The 18,338-nt window shown below is 30.3% G+C and overlaps 1 protein-coding gene across 3 annotated transcripts in view; it reads right to left on the bottom strand.

Annotated features, from left to right (window-relative positions):
- Positions 1 to 18,338, bottom strand: part of LOC111675381 (protein prickle) — a 199,586-nt gene that overhangs the window by 90,298 nt on the left and 90,950 nt on the right. Inside the window, exon 1 of one of the 3 annotated variants that reach the window (XM_046954728.1) lies at positions 4,317 to 6,353. The exons of the other annotated variants lie outside the window; for them this stretch is intronic. The gene's annotated coding sequence lies outside the window, so the exon portion shown is untranslated. Of the gene's footprint in view, positions 1 to 4,316; positions 6,354 to 18,338 lie in introns of those variants that run through there. 3 annotated transcript variants of the gene reach the window in all.

Genomic DNA, 18,338 nt, shown 5'->3' with positions numbered 1-18,338 from the left:
AGTTAAGTATGTCTGTCCGATAGATTGTTTATGCATATTCATAAAAATCAAGTTTGTTGCTTAGCACTATTGATTTTTATGATTTTGCCTTAAAAAAATACCTAGACAAATACCTAAATGTGTTGTTTTATATTTTAAAGAAAATTGTAAGAACTTTTTAATATATAAATTATTTTGTAATTTACTAATGTACATTTTTAATTAGTCAAAATTAGTTTAACAATTTTCATAAACGGCGTTATAGATACATATTTTAATGTTAAAGAGACTTAAATAAATGTTTAATTGTAGTAATCGCTATTTCGTCTGTTATTTAACCAGTTTTTTAATTGCCTTAACAGTGTTTTAAATGCTTACATATAAATTATTAATCTACAATGTTTTTATACCCTACACTGATAATATGTTAAGGATATTAATAAGCGAAATAATGGTTAATCCCACAATTAACGATTTATCTATGTTGCTCTATCTGTTGTAATGTATAAATAAAGACACTCGAAATAAGTTAAAATAACGATATTTTAAAACAACGACACCTTTGTTCTATTTGAAAAATAAAATATAATAAAATTTAGACTAGACTATTGAATATATTATAGTCAAGAATATATATAAACAGAGACAGAGCCAAAGTATGGCAAACATATGTAAGTGGGTCCATAATTGGTATACCCCCAAAGAAATAACAGTTCAGAATATGTATTTAAAGCTCAATGCTTGTCTAAAACATCATAATTGACCCAATCCTACATTCCAAAACTCATCATGAAGTTTATTATATTAATTGTCAGAGTCCATAAAATTGACTTTTTTAAATTTCGGAAGTTTTCCTATATATACTGCATAGCCGAATATATTTATATTGAAAATAAAATAGTGATACCGAAATATGCCGAAATACCGATAACGCTAAAATATCAATATCGAAATAAGTCAAAATACCGATAACGCTAAAATTCCAATGCCGAAAAAGTCAAAACACCGATACTGCTACTTCATCACCGGTTTGAAACGGTTTCCAAGTTCGAAATTCCAACATTGGTTTAAATGCTAAAATTTATTTAAAGTCTTTACTAGACTCTTTCTAAGTAATGCAGACAGTATGTAGAGTTCGAAGGGGTAGAGTTTTACTTTTTGCATACAACATGATCGCTATATTCTAGGTTAGAGCTCATGCATATATATGAGAGACAACTTACTGGCACAATTATTTTTACTTATGGTATAGGGTATCATATGTTTGTACATATGATACCCTATACTTGCCATTTATTTGTTTACTTTTTTATAATTATTTTAAGATTCATTACTAATAAATAAACATAAAACTTCTTATACAAATTAATTATTTAGTTTAGACCACTGGCTGTAGAAAAATAAATGTGTTAAATTTAATTCACATGATCTGCAACAATCTCGACTTAACGTTTTATTCTTCAATTTATGAATGATAAACATCTAAAAATATAAATATGTAAATCTGTGCAATTGATTTATAACTACTTTATATGCTACAAGTTATACTTAAACATATCCCGTTTTAAAATATACATGTAATTCTGTACAAATGAAGATGTCTTGTAATTGTTAAAAATTGACATATATCTGTCAATTTAAAACCAGTTTAAATTATTTGTAGTTAGTTAACTGTTTCTAAACTTTAGCAGACGTTTATTTATTTTAATTATCTAAAACATTTACTTTTATAAATTAAATTTCAATTACCCAATAAAAACATACATTTAGTGGCGGAAACAAGAAAATAGAGCTAACTACATATATACAGTATATATGTAAATATGACATAATTCTTTATAATGATGCTAAACGCTTTAGAAGTTTATAATGAACAAAACTATGCATTTGATAACTGGGCTATCAAGAGCTTGTCTATTTACTATCTAAGCGACATCAAATATTTATTCTTGTTATACATGATGAATATTACTTTAGTCAGTACTTATTGAAAACAAGTAAGAACGATTTGTTTAGCATGGTCGACCATATGATACCCTACCTCATGTTGAATTGTAATTAAACTTTGTTATTTATACATATCTGTAGTCAAATTAAAAATTTGACTAAAAACTAATTTAATTTATTAAAATTAGATTAGTTTTCAGATGAAACCTATATTAATGGGGCTTTAGGACTTAATTCTGAAAGATGTCTTAGAACCATTTATATAAGTTTTTTATTATTTCAAACAATAACAAAAATATACCAAAGGGGATCCTTATATGGGAGCTTGAGTGAAATATTTATCCCAAATTGTTATATTTATACCCCACACCATTATAAAGGGTAGGGTGTTACGCGTTTGTGCTGATGTTTGTAACACCCAAAAATATTGATTCTACACCCACCTTAAAGTATAGCATTCGGCTCATAATGTCCTTCTGTCCGCCTGTCTGTCATTCTGACTCTGAGCGCATTCTACAGGTCAAAATTTTCAAAATAATTTAATGAAATTTGCCACATACTCTTCTTTTGAAATCGGTCCATTATTTCCCTTAGACCAAAAAAACCGTAACCCCTGAGTAGGACTTTTGGGATCATAATAACTTTAAATGTTCTATTATGTCAACAAAAATCCCCAAAAACGTTTGTACTGATTGGGCCTCAAAATGTTTTAAAGGTCAAAATTCACTTATAATCACTAATAAAACGATTAAAATGTACATAAGTATGTAACTTTGAAGTAGATGTAAATTCCTCTACCAAAATTTATAAAGATAGGTCCATATATATCCCTACTCCCCTTTGAGTATTCTTGTAAAAATCTCTTTTTTTTTGTCAATAATAAGTAAAAATATTGCAGAATTAAGTTTAAAAACAAATGAAATGCTTTATTATTTAAAAAATAATGCACATATTTTAACATACTGACCGGTGTAGGGTTTCATATAGCCTGCAATATCCGACTACACATTCATACTTATTTAATATATTCGTTTAATTGAAATTTTTAATCCTAACATTTTAGGTTGTGAACTGATTTTGCTTAGATTCAAAACCAAACTGTACCGAAAAATAAAGTATATTTATAGTGAATTTCATTAATTTACATTGTAGCATTTTAATGTGTTTCACACAAACAGACTGACGGACGGACATAGATAAATCAAGAATATATATTTTTGGCTGGGACTCAAATGAACATTTCTTGGCTTTAACCACGGCATGATAAACTTTTTTGTACCCTCTAACACCACTAATAGTGTTCACGGGTATAAATAAGACAAAGTATGGAGTCTGCGTTTAGAAGGCCTAGAAATTAATACAACATTTATGAATTATTCTAAATTAAAAAAATAAAAAGTCTCTTAATGTTTCCTCAAAAGGTTTTCAGATGTTTGCAATTAATTCATGAAACATGCTGTCTACCATTTCCACACATTTATTAGGGAAAACGAAAGACTTAAGTAGGAAACTTTTTCTATATATTTATAATTTTGCTGGAAAATCCCTTATTTTAATAAACAGCAAAACTAGCATTATTAACACGCCCTTTTTATTATAACTAAAGTGTGCTTTTATACATACATAATTTTTAATAGTTTATTAAATAAATTTATGTAAATTGTGTAGCTTTTATAAATAATTTTATTTCATTTTTATTTTTTTCGTACGTTTGTACTTTTTTTCTGATATTTTCTTTCTTTATTTTGTGTCAACCATTATTTTGATATTTTATTATTTCAATGGATGTACATACGATCAACTATAATAACAACAAGTACAACAGAAATATGAGTACTTAGAAAACAATGGGTTTCTTCCACGGGCCCACAGTTTTAATGTTGCCAAGGTGAATATATACGTAAATACCGTCATAAGTACGACTATGTACACATACATATGAATTTTCTGTATACGAAATAAAGAATATAAAGCGTTAAATAACGATATTACTTGCATTTTGATGCCTATCAAAATCGCATAAGCTAAACCCACAGAATACCAAATTAAGGAATTTCTGCTTTACAAACGAATCGTAAACAACAACACCAACCATGCGACTAAAGAAAACATTAAATCGTAGGTCTTTTTCAGTTTCTTATAAAATCGTTTTTTATCTTTACTTTTTTTATATTTCAGTATGATTTTTATTTTGATTTTAGTTTTATTGTATACAAGCGTCTCATGGTGACAATGTGACAAGAAATTTCTATATAATGTTGTACAGAGTTTGTAAGAGGTATGACTCTTTTTTTATTTTTGTTTTTGTATTCTGGCTTTCAATTTCAATGTTTATTATTGAGATAAAGACAGACAAACAGAAAACATATAAAAATACAGCAAAAACGCACCTTTAAATGTTTAACTTCTTATTGGATTTTGATTTTCTGTGCGTTGTAGTGTAGATTTGCCGTTGCTTTTTGAGTTTTGTTCAAAACAACCAGGAACACAATAATCCGATTTTGTTATTTTACAATAAAGATTTTGCTGATGATGATGACGGTTTATCCACTTATAAATCTGATTTATTTTTTTGTAAATGATTTTGTATTTTTTTGTTTTGTATAATATTATAAATTCCAACTTGTTAAGGTTTGATTTTTATTCTGGTTTTACTTAATGTTGCACTTGATTGATGAAATAATAATTTCTTTTTGTTTTGAAATTTTGTGTTGGATAACTTTTCTTATAAATTAAATATTTTTCTTTCACTTTAAATCACTTTGTTTTTTGTTGTATACATCTTTAGACTGTTAAGTCGAATTTAAAAAAAATTTCTTTAAAAAACACAAAATTTTTTTTCTTTTCGTATAATTTTTTATGAAATTTTCTTATTTATTTTTAAAAAACTTAACGTGAACGATCATTTTATTCCGTTTAACATAAACAAGCGTTCAACAGGTGTTACAACCGTTCGCGTATGCGTTTACTCTCAAACTGATCGTATCAATCTACAAAAGCCCAAAAGCGCTCACTTATTGCTGTTATTGTTTTTTGTTGTGGTCTCTTGTTTATTTCTCATATTTGTTTTTGTTTTCTTTTACAATTTCCGTTTCAATTTCGTTCTTAACTTTAGCTTATAGTTTGTTTATATTTTCCCTCATTCTGTCCGACATGTTCGCTTACAACTTGTTTGAAACATCACGATCACAACGAGAACTATTGTAAAGAAAATGCGGCTTTTATTTTCATGTGCTTCTAGTAGATATTTTGTTTACATTCATTTGCCATGTAATTTGTAATTTGTTTTTTGGTAATTAAGATGAAGATCATTTGTTAAGTTAGGTTTTGGATTTCTTATAGATTTTTTATTTTGGTTACACACTTTGTAGGCTATAATTACATCTACAACACTCTTAAAAACTAGCACATTTGTATAACGATAGATAACAAGAATGGAAGACAGAATGATTGTTAAAATTTTAAATGAAATAAAATAAATCGACTTTTATGCGTTTGATCTTTGACAGGATTTATTTGCCGTTAGCGATTTCGTGTGAAATTATCAAAGTAAAATAATTTGGGCCTTAATTGTTTAAGATAACAACAAGAATATATTTGGATCCAAAAATATAAATGTGTATAAAATTTTTTGAGATTGAAACACAAACGAAGAAATGGTATTATCATTAGTAACCTCGTAACCGTCTAAATGACCAACAGCCTTGAGTCAACATGTCTCTGAAATGCAACTTTAGAACAATGATTGATATAAGCTAAGTCCATTTGATTTTTTAGAAATACTTTAAATATTGTTATTTAAATGTTTTTAAAAGGTTACGATTGAATGTCTCACCGTTTCCGGCTTTAATGGACTAATTTAGATCTTGACTAAAAGCCAATCAGTGATTCGATAGTAACTAGGCTATTAGTATAAATAGTTATTTGATATTTTAGCTTAAAGAAACTGTTGCAACAGAAGTTCTATTTACCACTAGAGGTGACATTTATTACAAGGTCAGTAGCTGGCCCTTTACAGTTTTAGAGCTTACATTGTTCATTATAATTTTTCTTAAAAATCAAGGACAGTATCAAAATTTTTAAGAGAATTAAGAAAATTTATAATTTTATAATTATATTTTCCAGAGAAAAGTACATACATAGGGTCGTGACCCTTATTGGAATTTTAGAGACAGAAATGCCTCCATGTATCTTTTAACTTAAACAACTAGATATTGTATATTGTAATTTATCCGTAGTATAAGTAAATTATTGAGACAATAAATTTAATTATCTGATATCCTAAAGTGTACATGTATTAAAGCTGTCAGATCTTACAACGTTGGCAGAAAAATGATCAGAAAATATCTAACAATCGTCATTTTGAAAACTAACATCTAACAATTTTATTTATTATTAATTTCTTTTTTTTTTTTTGTCAAATAGGTTGTTGCGACGGTGCTCCTGTGAATCAATAGAGTTGGATACCCTACTGTCTCCGACAAGTACCTTCGCCCTCTCTTGTACGCGGTCGATTAGCTCCAAAATAGACTTCGAAGCTCCGTCACATACATGGGAGTTGTATTCCATTTTCGGTCGGATATAAGTGGTTTAAATAGTGAAAAGATCAGATGGAGTGAAGTATGTCTTACACCGCTTCAAAAAACCGAGACACTTGAATGACTGGAAAATTTGTTTAGTCCATCGGACATCGCCCTGTTTCAAGAGTTTCTGATTCCTTAATATTTACACCACCCATTAACATAGATGGACTAACATGATCTGCTATACGTTTATGCACATCACACACCCCACCCCCCGGGAATAGAGTCCTTGATGACCCATGAGATCCCATCTTGGTGTATTGCAATCCGGGGGTAGATAGGTGCTACCAATACCTCTAGTCGGTTTGGACTATAAAATGTTGTTTACAATTAAGTGCATAAATTGCTTAGTCCTTGCATAAATTGAAAAGAGATTTAACCAGAGAACCACATAATCAGGTACTTCGGGTGGCCAGTTGCCCGCAGAACAATGTCCTGGCTGGTCAGTTGGTTGAGGTTCCTTCGGGATCCACGTAGTGGCTGTGGTTAAAACCCAAATTCGTGGGAAGAGTAAATTGCGATTAAAAAACTGATGTAAGGTAAAGTCAAAATGTGTCGTATGTTTTTCCCTTATGAATGTTTTGGGCAAATGGGAAGTGTGCTGGGTTGTCTGATGATGGTTGAAAGGTATCATATACACATGATACCATTGAATTTTCCTTCCTTGTCAGATATGTTATGAGTAAACTCTGTTCATATCAGAATTACCACAGTGTGTCCCTGAGAGTAAGAGCAAAGTCTCGGCTTATTTCAGAGATTTTTATCAAGTCGTTATTAAGCAATTCATTCATATGGCGCCTCATTGCTCCAATTTTCACAGAGCTTGGCCTATATTTAAATGAATAGGAATGGCAGATATTGCTGTCATCGGCAAAAGAGTAGATACAATGGAAAGTTTGACATAGAAGGTCATTTATGAAGATATAAAAAATAGGGTAGGAGAAAGAACGGAGCCTTACAGTATCCCCGAATTAATTCTGAACTCGTTTGATGAGAAACATAGGTTCTTCGAATTAACTTCTCAAACATTTGACAAATTTATGACTACTTTTTTGGAAAAACAAACTGAGTACTAGTATATTAGGTTGGTCAAAACCCATAAAATGTTTTGGGAGGTTCCGAGGATTTCAATTCGTTGTCATATTTTAATTAAGTAGTTTTAACATTCTTTACGAAATCTCCAAATCTAAACGATTATAATTTTACTATTATGATGATTAAAGCGTCTTCTAGTTGACTATAACCTGTCTTGTTTAGTACTATTTTTTGAAGTTTTAATTAATTATAAAACAAATTGTTTATAATGTTTTGCTGACCATAAAGCAAAATGATGCATCATTAAATATTCTTTATTCGAATGTATTCTCATAAAGAAAAAATAAAAGTTTGATATACGTTCCGTGCAATTAACAGGGATGTTTTTTTGCATACATTCATATATATAAATGCTATAAATATTTAGATTAAATGTGAGCTAGTGATTTTAAAATAAAGTATACTGGTCAACTGAATAGCTATAGTCACCCTTCCATTTTGAGAAAAAGTAATTGGTAATTTTGTTGAGTATACATTGTTAATTGCATACCTTTGCAATACTTTTCGCCAATAAAATCGCTTTTACCAAATTTTAAGCACAAAACGAGCAAAATACAGATCATTTATATTAAAAATATTATAATATAAATAATATTACTTAAATGATTGCTACTAGTAGGAGTACATTTGTGGCAAAAAGTCTAAAAGTCGTATTAAGCTACAAATAAGATAATTGTTGAATTGTAGACGTTTTGTTTGGGCCATAATAAAAATATGCCATTAATCATTTTTATGTCTATGTAAATTATCTTTTGTTCGTTTCATTGCATTTGGCTACTTACAAATTTATTTCTAAAGATACACACAACAAAAAATCACAACACTACAATCTGTAAATATAAAATATAACGTACCTATGTCCAACTGCACAAGTATTATAAATATATATTTTTTTATAGATATATAAAATGTGTAAAAATGTTTTTAGAAGATCATTTTTGCTATGTCTACTGTTCGGCAATAAAATACAAACACAGATTTTTATGCATCATTAAAAATGTTTAACAAAAAAAGAGAATTGCTTTAATTCATTTTTATGTTAGTTTTTTTTTTCTACTTTATAATTCTTTCTTAACTACTTACTCTTCTAGAGCAAGTCTCCAGCAGGTTGGTTGGCTGTTTGGTAGTTAGAGACAACCAAGTTCAAGGTCAATATTACAAACATTCACTTGCTTTTACACATTTGCATATTTTGCACATGTGAATCATTAAATGGTTTTACTTCACTTGTTGTAAGAAACGTAAAGGTTAATTAATGATTTTTTGTTGCATTTCGCACTCAGCTCTTTTTTATCAGCCAGACTAACGTAAACACTTTCCCATGGTGCAAGTGTGTATTTAAAATGTGATCACATGAATTTATAATCTCATCAACAACTTTTAGGTCACTTAAATGTAGCTTTTATCTCTGCTGCAGTTTACAAATTTGACTTTGAGATACAGTTATTGGCAGTGTTAAACGTACAGTTTAACTGAAAATGGTTTTAAGCTATTCATCTTTATTTATCTCTCAAGCAAATGGTTTCTAAAGTGCAATATTCCGCGTAAAGGGTATTGTTGGAGTTAAATGGGATGATTTTTTTCATCACTCATGTTTAACTTTAATTTCTAATAGTCCTGCCTGCTTGAGAAGCGTACTCAAAATGATCAAGTCCGATATTTGTACAATGGTACGTATTCTGTTTCTGGTCACAGGTTTACGGGTACATCTATAAAAAATTAACGTACAAATATAAACAATATACAAACAGAACAGTTAAACTCTGGAGAACTTTCTTTGCCACAGTCAGACTTTCGCCTACATTAGATCCAAATATGTTATGAGTGATATTATTCGGCATAAAATATCCATATATTATCGCTGTACTCGCATTTTTATGTCAGCAATTAGCATAGCATTTTATAAAGGGGACTCTATATGCGGCTAGGAACACTTATGGATCGATCCTTAGAGAAGAGAGATTTTAATTCATATAAAACTTATGTGTGTCGTTTAACTCGTATTGAGCGTTAAAGTAATTTTTTGAAGCGGATATTATATTAATCTTATTTCGATTCTCATAAAAGTAAGTAGAGAGGGTTTGAATCATTAGAAACCTACTTATGTCGAATTTTATCTTAATAATCGTACTTTTAAGCCAGTAGTGAGCGTAATTTTGTAAAGGTCACTTTATAAGGGGGTAGAGTCAACTAAACAGATTTGGCCGTTAAAGCTGTTTTTTGGGGATCCACTTATATGGGGGCTATCTGAAAACGGATGGCCAATTTTCAATACCAAACAAACCTTACCTATAGGTAATATTTATGCAAAATTTCAACTATTAAACTCTTCCCGTGTGGACCCTATCGTGATTTCAACAGACAGGCGAACAGACATGGCTAGATCATCTTAGAAAAAAGAAACGCACAATAGGCCTGTTAGTGGCCAAGGTTAAGCGCATATGCCCCCTATATTCTCTTCCCCATCTCATTATTTTCAAAGTACTGATAAATCTTCCGGTTTGTAATCCCTTGGAATAGACCTGAATTCTTCTATTTACAATGTAAGGACCAATATACCTAAATTAAAGTCTACTAATCAGCTTACTATAATTTTCTGAGTCGATTTAGCTATGTCCGTACGTTCATGTAAACCTTGCTTTATTATGAAAACTAAATATCTTACATTTTTATGGCGCATAACCCATCCTAACATAAGCCCATTACTTGGTAGTATATAAAATTACTCAATAATTTGTTAAGTTCGAAATTGTTCTTAAAAATAACTAAAATTGTATTTATACCCTACACCACTTCTGTGGGAAGGTTTTTTATGTTTGAGTTGGTGTTTGTAACGCACAATAATATTGGCCTAATGCCCATCTTAAAGTATACCAATCGGTTTAGAATCATTTTCTGAGTCAATATTCTATGTCCGTCCGTCAGTCTGTCTGTCTGCCTGTCCATGTAAGCCTTGTAATCAAACTACAGGTCTCAATTTTGAAATCAATGAAATTTGGTACATGATCTATTGTCCCAAAGTTCATCCCAGGTTCATCCCTGGCCTATTGAAAATGGTTGAGATCGGTCCATTATTTCACATAGCCTCCATACAAGAAAATGGTTAACATCGGTCTACTATTTCACCTAGTCCCATACTGAACCCGCCGATTAGGGCTTTTAAGTCCACAGTTTTATTCAACAATAAATGGCTAAAGTATATCTGAAGCACGATATAATTCAACTTGAAACTAGGTATTATATTATTGCTTTAAAAAGTGCTCCAAACATTCAACCGTAATGCAAAATCATTTCAATTTATGCTTATTAAAAAATTCCTGTAGATGGTTTTTGAAAATTTTTTAACTACAAATGTAGTTATTTTTCGCTACTACATCCACTTGTAGTCTAGTTATTTAAACACTGCATTTTAGTTGTGAGCCTTGTGATTCAAATTTTCTATTTAGTATTATCTTAACATTAACGGAAATTTCTTAGCGACTGAGATTTGATTGGCAACACTGAGGCGTTAAAATTGATCATTCTGGTAAGTGTCTCCACTAAAAGTACCAAAAGGTGTATGTATTATGTATGCCAGGAGTATCCTGAAATGTCTAGAAGATTATGCATAAATGACGTGTTGAGAATATTCCGAAGGTCTGTCGTAAAACATTGTCGAGGAAAGTTAAATATGTGAAGTATACTTTTGAGGGTTGAAGTTAAATATACCATTTACTGTATAAGTTGTATAGTTTTATAAAAGTGTTTGTGTATTAAAATGTGTAAATAACAAGTTGTAACAAGATTTATTTAATGTTTTAAAAAGGAAAAAAGTTCGAAAATGCCGAATTTTATATGCTTATCATCAAATCATTGCCGAAAAGAATTGCTTTCTTATAAATAGTATTGTTATTATCGAAACAAGTAAATTCATTTACTGATGGGAATAGGATCAATTATCTTCATAAAATTTGGTAGAAAGATTTAGGTTCTTAAAAAATTAGTTTATGCTAAATTTCATCGCCGTAAAAATATTTTTAAGCTGTAGAGTAATTTTTTGAAGGGGAATTTATACGGGGATAGGGTCAAATATATACCGATCCTCACAAAAGTTGGTAGAGAGATTTTGGCTCATACAAAACTTGTTTATGTTTATTTCATCACTGTACTCTCATTGATTATGTAGAATATCATTATTATGTAGAATATTCTTCCCTGGAATAATTTTACATGGGGTCAAACCAGAGCACATAATCTAGTACTACGGGTGGTCAGTTGCCCGCAGGTCTTTGTATAGCCTGGACAGTAGTGCACGTGTTTAAGACAAAAACTCGCGGGAAGTGTGTGTTTGGTGAAAAGATTGATATGCGATGGTATATAAATTCTCGGGATAAATTCTGTTACCGCTCTTAGTAACTGAGAGCGGAAATAATCCAACAAATGTTGGATACGTTTCTGTTACCGCCCATAAAAACATGCAAAGTTTCAAAACATTGCAACGATGCTTTGTTTATTTTAACTTTCTAAAATATCGAAGAAGTAAAATTTTGTATTTACTAATTTAACTTTTTTGTGTAGTTTTAGCAATAAAAAAATGCTTGTCGATGGCGTTTTGAAACAGTATTCATTTTCAATGTTTTATACAGCGGCACACACTACCTTGTTCGTACATAAAGCAAAAGAAGTTTTGGAAGTCAGCCATAATGATGCTTTGTCTATTCACTCTAAACAAGTGATTGCCTTTTCCTTATCGGTATTAAACTGAGCTTGACTTAGGATACCTGTAATTCTGCAACGGGATTACTGTATAAGAGATTGGCTAGTTCGAGTACTTGAACAAGAGTACGTATATTGTACCGGGAATTCCTCCCCCGGGGGCATGTTACCTTGGCGAGACCTCCGCCTTGGTGTTATTGCAATCCCGGGGTATAAGAGGGCCCAATACCTCCAGTCTGACCGGGACTGAAAAATTGGTGTTCTCAGTCTACTGTTTGGCTTAGTCCTTGCATAGATTGCCAGAGGTCAGACCAGAGCACCGCATAATCTGGTACTACGGGTGGCCAGTTGCCCGCAGGACTATGTCCTGACTGGTCAGTTGGTTGAGGTTCCTTCGGGATCCACGTAGTGGCTGCGGCTTAAACCCAAATTCGCGGGGAGAGTAAGTGGTGGTTGAAAGACTGATGAATGATAATAGTCAATATTTCGGGATAAGTTCGGTGCTGTTGCCGAAAATCAACAGATACCCCACAGAGGAGTGACTGTGGGACTAAGCGTTGGAAATGGGTTGGTGTCAATTGTATATGATACGGAATGAATGTAGAGATATGCGGGTTTCATCCACCCGTATATCTAAATGAGTGTGTCGTATGTTTTTCTCTATGAATGTGTCGGATAAATGAAATGTGTGCTGGGTTGAATGATGATGGATGTAAGGTATCATGTACAAGTGATACCAATTAATTTTCCTTCCTTGTCCAGATATGTTCAGAGTTTACTCTGTTCATATCAGACTTGCCACAGCGTGTCACTGTGAGTGAGAACAATGTCTACGGCTTATTGATGGATCGTGCTTCGGTCCACCGGTTACGTCTCTAGGTGCTGTTGCCGAATCAACAGAGCCATAGTAGTGTGGTTGTCTTACAACGTGACTACTTTGGCAAGAGATTAGATAGCTCGAGTACTCCAGCAAAGTACTTGCGCATGGTACCGGTCATAGCCAATGTGCAAAAATTGCCACCTGAGTCTTCATTGAAGACAAAGGGGCGATGGTAGACCGTTCTCAAGTCTACCCTGTGGATAAAAAAGACCACCGTGAGATAAGGCCGACACGGCAGGTGCTCACGTTAAAACTCTCGACAGTCTGTACCGGGAATTCCATATACATACGTAAATTGCCACCTAGAATAGTTATCCTTTTGTGGGGGGTGTGACCAATATCACCATGTGTTACAAATCGAATAACAAAATCAATGTAGCCCCAGCTTTTTGATGGTGGGTATAAAAAGTAAACTTATACTCAATGAGTTAGCTCAAATTGAAGGTTTACTCATAATGGATAGTAAAAACAGCAACACATGCAGATATTTAATATAAACCCCTTTCTATGGTCACAAGCATTAATAGCCTAATACGAAAATCATATTTTTAAGAAAAAAAACTTTTATACAAACAGAAAAACGAAGAAAAGAATGTTTTATATAGCAAACTTCAATAAGCTTTTATCGATATCTATTTCTAGAATTTTTATTTGAAAACTGTGTTGGTATAATAGGGATTTGAAATATAACACAATTCAGCCTTACAATAAATATTTTGCGATTGTAGTTATTATCTAGTAAGGAACATATGTATGGATAATCGTACTGAATTTTTGTTAGTAATTTTTAATTAAATATTTATCGTATAAATATTTAATTACAAAAATATGTCTGCTTACTAACAAATATTAAATTGATACATATGTATGTGTAAAAGCTTGTCTCTATATTACTTACCACATTTATGTACAAATATAATTATATATGAAATTTTATAATTAAATTGTTGTTATTACCTAAAATAAAAAAAGAAAGAAAACAAACACATAAATTAATGTTGCATTAAAATAATTTTTAAAGTAAATAAATAAATTTTTATATAATTAAGGCAAATACTACATAGATAAATTTAGTATTTTTTTAATATAATTTATTGAAAAATCAATTAAATATTCATAATCCTAATTAAAAAGTATTAAAAAGTTATTGGTGGTTTAAAACAGAAATGTATTAAATTAAAACTTATAAACCAAAAAAATCATAACTAAATGAAGAGCTGGATTCCAACAAACTTTATTTTTCTTTCTAAAATTTTAACACTTTTTTACTAATTCAGATCATAAAAGACCCTTTGATGATTTTTTAGCCAAAAGTAATTTTACAAACATATAAAAAATTTAACATTTGCAAAACTTTTATCTAACATAAATCGATTAGAATAACATTATAATCGATTTTATTTTTTATCCCGTAAAAACTTTATATAAACTTTAAAATTTTTAAATGTTACAAACAATTTACATAATTTTGTCCTTCTACTAACCATAATAATTCCATTAGAGGCATATTTCCTTATACCCAACTCTCAACCCTTTTGTCGATATCTAAAAATCACTGCAAAACTATATTGGGCAACATTTCCATTAAAACAAAGTTTATGGGAATTTCATGATAAATAAACCATGAACAAAATATATATATAAAAAAAAAACTACAACAGAAAAAAAAAACAAATTTAAAAAGTTTTTTGTACATTTTTTGATTTTTTTATTTCCAAACGAATGGCCAATTTTATTTCCTTAACTGTGCCAAAACTAATAAAAATAAAGTTTAGGGTTGTTTTAATTTTTGCATGTTAAAGGTTTCTAAACATTTCGTGCGATACCAAAAGGCATGTCACAGGTGTGTCCTTTTTTTACAAACATGTGACAAAAATTATATAAATTAAAAAGGAAGCAAAAAATATAAAAGAAATTTAAATTTTGTATTTTAACTATTTTATTTAACCTTAAGAGAAACATAAATAATAAAAAAACAAACAAAATAATCTTATCAATATTTGAATGGGTCATTTAGGTCACATTAGAGAGCATTTAACCCTTTTAATATTTATTGGAAATTATTATCATAATTACACCAAGTGCACTCTAATAAAGTGACATCATTTATTAAAAATAAATTTTTGATTTTGTTCATATGCACGTTGTACAAACATAGACATGTATGTACTTTTAAAGAAATCAATGTGTATGTTAAATTACATCAAAGACTCAAAGTCTAAAATCTTTCAAATAAAAGCTTTTTTACTATCTTTTATTAATATATTAAAATCTGATTTTTTTGTTTGTGCATTGAGATTTCAATTTTAAAATTAAATTTTTTTTAGGGGGATTTGGTTGTAAGATTGAAGATGTGAGTAAAAATGTTTCTGTCAATACTGCTAATGTTTATGAAAATGTTCGTACTTCGAACTATATAAAAATATTTTGCTTAAAAATATTTCATTTCCGTTAGTTTGTGTCTTCTTGTGGAACATTACTTTTAAACTGTTTGCCTTAAAATATGCTTTACATTTGTGTGCTTCAGTACGAACATGTTTGAAGTTGAAATTATGTTGCATAAGCGCATGTTTGTTATATGTTACCACTTTTCTGCTATTTTTGTAATAGATTGTGGATGATAATAATATGGTTTGAGGATTTGATAAGTTGTTTTTGAAAAATTAGCAATAATTTAGATCTTATTATTTGTTCAATACTAAAATAGTCGAACATGAGTGAGTATGTTAAATATTTGGATTATTTTAAAATTTTTTTAAATGATAAAGCATTGAATATGTTTTTAATTCTTATTCTGGAATATTTAGGGCCAAAATTTCAACCTTCGGTTATCGTTTAACAGGTAAATATACTGCCGGTTAAAATTGTTTGTGTATGTAAACTGTCAATTTATCGTTAAGATAAAAAATAATTGGGAGAATAAGGGCTAAACTTTTTGTTGGAAAAAAATCTATAAGAGGGCTTATTCGGGGGTAAGGTATATATGGCCCTATCCCTTTAAAAATTTGTAGGGGAACTAATTATCAGATCAAAAGTCCTATTCGGTGGTTACGGTTTAATGGGAGCAAGGCAAAATAATTGATTGACATTAAGCATTTTCAATAATCTACGTCCTTGGGCCAAAAAAAAAGATCATGTGCGAAATTTCGGCAAGTGGACACATAGACAGACAGAACATAGTTAAAACGACTCTATGGACTAGTCCATTGACAAGCTTATTGTATAGGAAATGGACAATTCTATATACACTTATAAACTACCCTATGCCCGAGTTTATCGACTAGTCTACTAACTAAATATAACATATTAGTGTATTGACTAAACGAATAAATATTCTATAAATGATGCTATGGTATAGCCTAGGGGTCAGTCTTTGGTTTAGTCTATAGATTAATTTGAGAATTAATCATTTACTAATGAATTTATTTATGCACTAATCTATTGACTAGTTTATGAACAAAGTACGAATTATGAAGTTATCGTAATAATAGTCGTAGAAATGTCGCAGTATTTTTGTTTAGTGAAGTAGATAAGGCAATACAATTGTCCACAAATTATATTAATTCGTTTAAACTAAAAAAATTAAGGAAATGTCCACTCACTTATGTAAATATTCATTACTAATTTGGTTTGACCTATGAAATATTGTAAAAGTTCCTAATTTACGTGGCCGAAGAGAACCAACCAGCAGTTTAAAAAATATATTTAGATCGTTGGTTAGACATTATTAAAAGAGTGTTATATTAAGATAAAATGAGAAGTCTTAAAGGAAAGACTTTTAGATATTAAAAGTAAAATGGCCAGAGAAATGTAAATATCATTTGTGAAATTATTTTGTCTAATGGGAATTCGTTAATTTCACATTCTCTATTAGCAAAATGACTTAAAGTCCTTGAACACTTTTAAAAGGAATCCAAAATGCGACATACACCAAATTTATGAGCAATTCTTTTCGGGATATAAGTTTACCTTTCCTATATTCTAAATTAATTTTCCGATACATTTTTGCGTATTAAAGTGTCACAATGTCCATGGACATAATTACACTTTTAAGAATTTTCATAACGTCCATGGACACTGTAACACTTTTTTGTGTGCCATAACGTCTATGTCACTGTATATTATTATACGTCACCCACATTATGATGTATATTATTCCTGGTGGCGTGTCATAATGTCCAGTGTCATAATGTTTATAGACCTTATGACACACCTTAAATAGACACGATGTCAGTTTTGTATAGCCGGCAATTGGCCGGGTGCAGGGGCTTCAAACTCTGGAGAATTTCGAATACCGGCTTCGCTAAAATAAGCATTTTTTGATAAATGGACTCCTTGAAAACCATGGACTTTCAGTAGCATTGCTTTTGGACATTGTGACACTTTTGAAATTGGCATTATGTCCATGGACATTATGACACACCACCATTATTACTTCTCCAAAAGGATTTTTATGCAAGATTACTAATTCGGTTTTTGCATTACGTTTTTATGAATGTATGTGTTTTCATTGACTCGGATATATGTAAATGTGAATACATGTATGTATGTCAAGATAAATCAATAGTGATATTACATTTCACACGTTTATTAGATTTTAAAATATTCAAAACAAATTGCTGATCTACATGCACCTAAACCAAAATCATTCTAAAATATAACTAACATTACATAACTACTTATAAAAACAAATAGCAAAATTTACACCTGTCAAACCGGCCTACTAAAGTGTTTAAAATCTGTTCAATGTCTGATTACAAAGACAAAGTCATAAACTCGTACTCTTTAATATAAGATAAACTATTCTACTCCTCCTTATTAATACGGAATACGAAAAAACTTGTATGGAAAATCTAAAAGTTTAATGAAGACAAAATAAACATAAACACACTTCTTTCCTCCTTAAATCTGAAAATACCGTAAAGAAATTAATGATGATTTTATGATGAAAACCAGCTACCGCTATCTGGCTCACGGCCACAGACCAATGTGATGGCCATAATGGTCATTAAAATAAAAGTGCTATCTTTTCTAATGGACACACAAAAATTTTGAATGAAGAAAATAGTATCATCAAATATTTATTATGCATATGGAAAAACTAATAAGTAGAGGTATACGTTTCCATAAATGTTTGAGCATACATTTTAAAGGATAAG

This window comes from Lucilia cuprina, chromosome 6, assembly GCF_022045245.1.
Source record: "Lucilia cuprina isolate Lc7/37 chromosome 6, ASM2204524v1, whole genome shotgun sequence".
In the NCBI taxonomy this organism is placed as follows: domain Eukaryota; kingdom Metazoa; phylum Arthropoda; class Insecta; order Diptera; family Calliphoridae; genus Lucilia; species Lucilia cuprina.
Note: the sequence above shows the minus strand (reverse complement) of the source record. Positions and strands in the feature narration are given on the sequence as shown.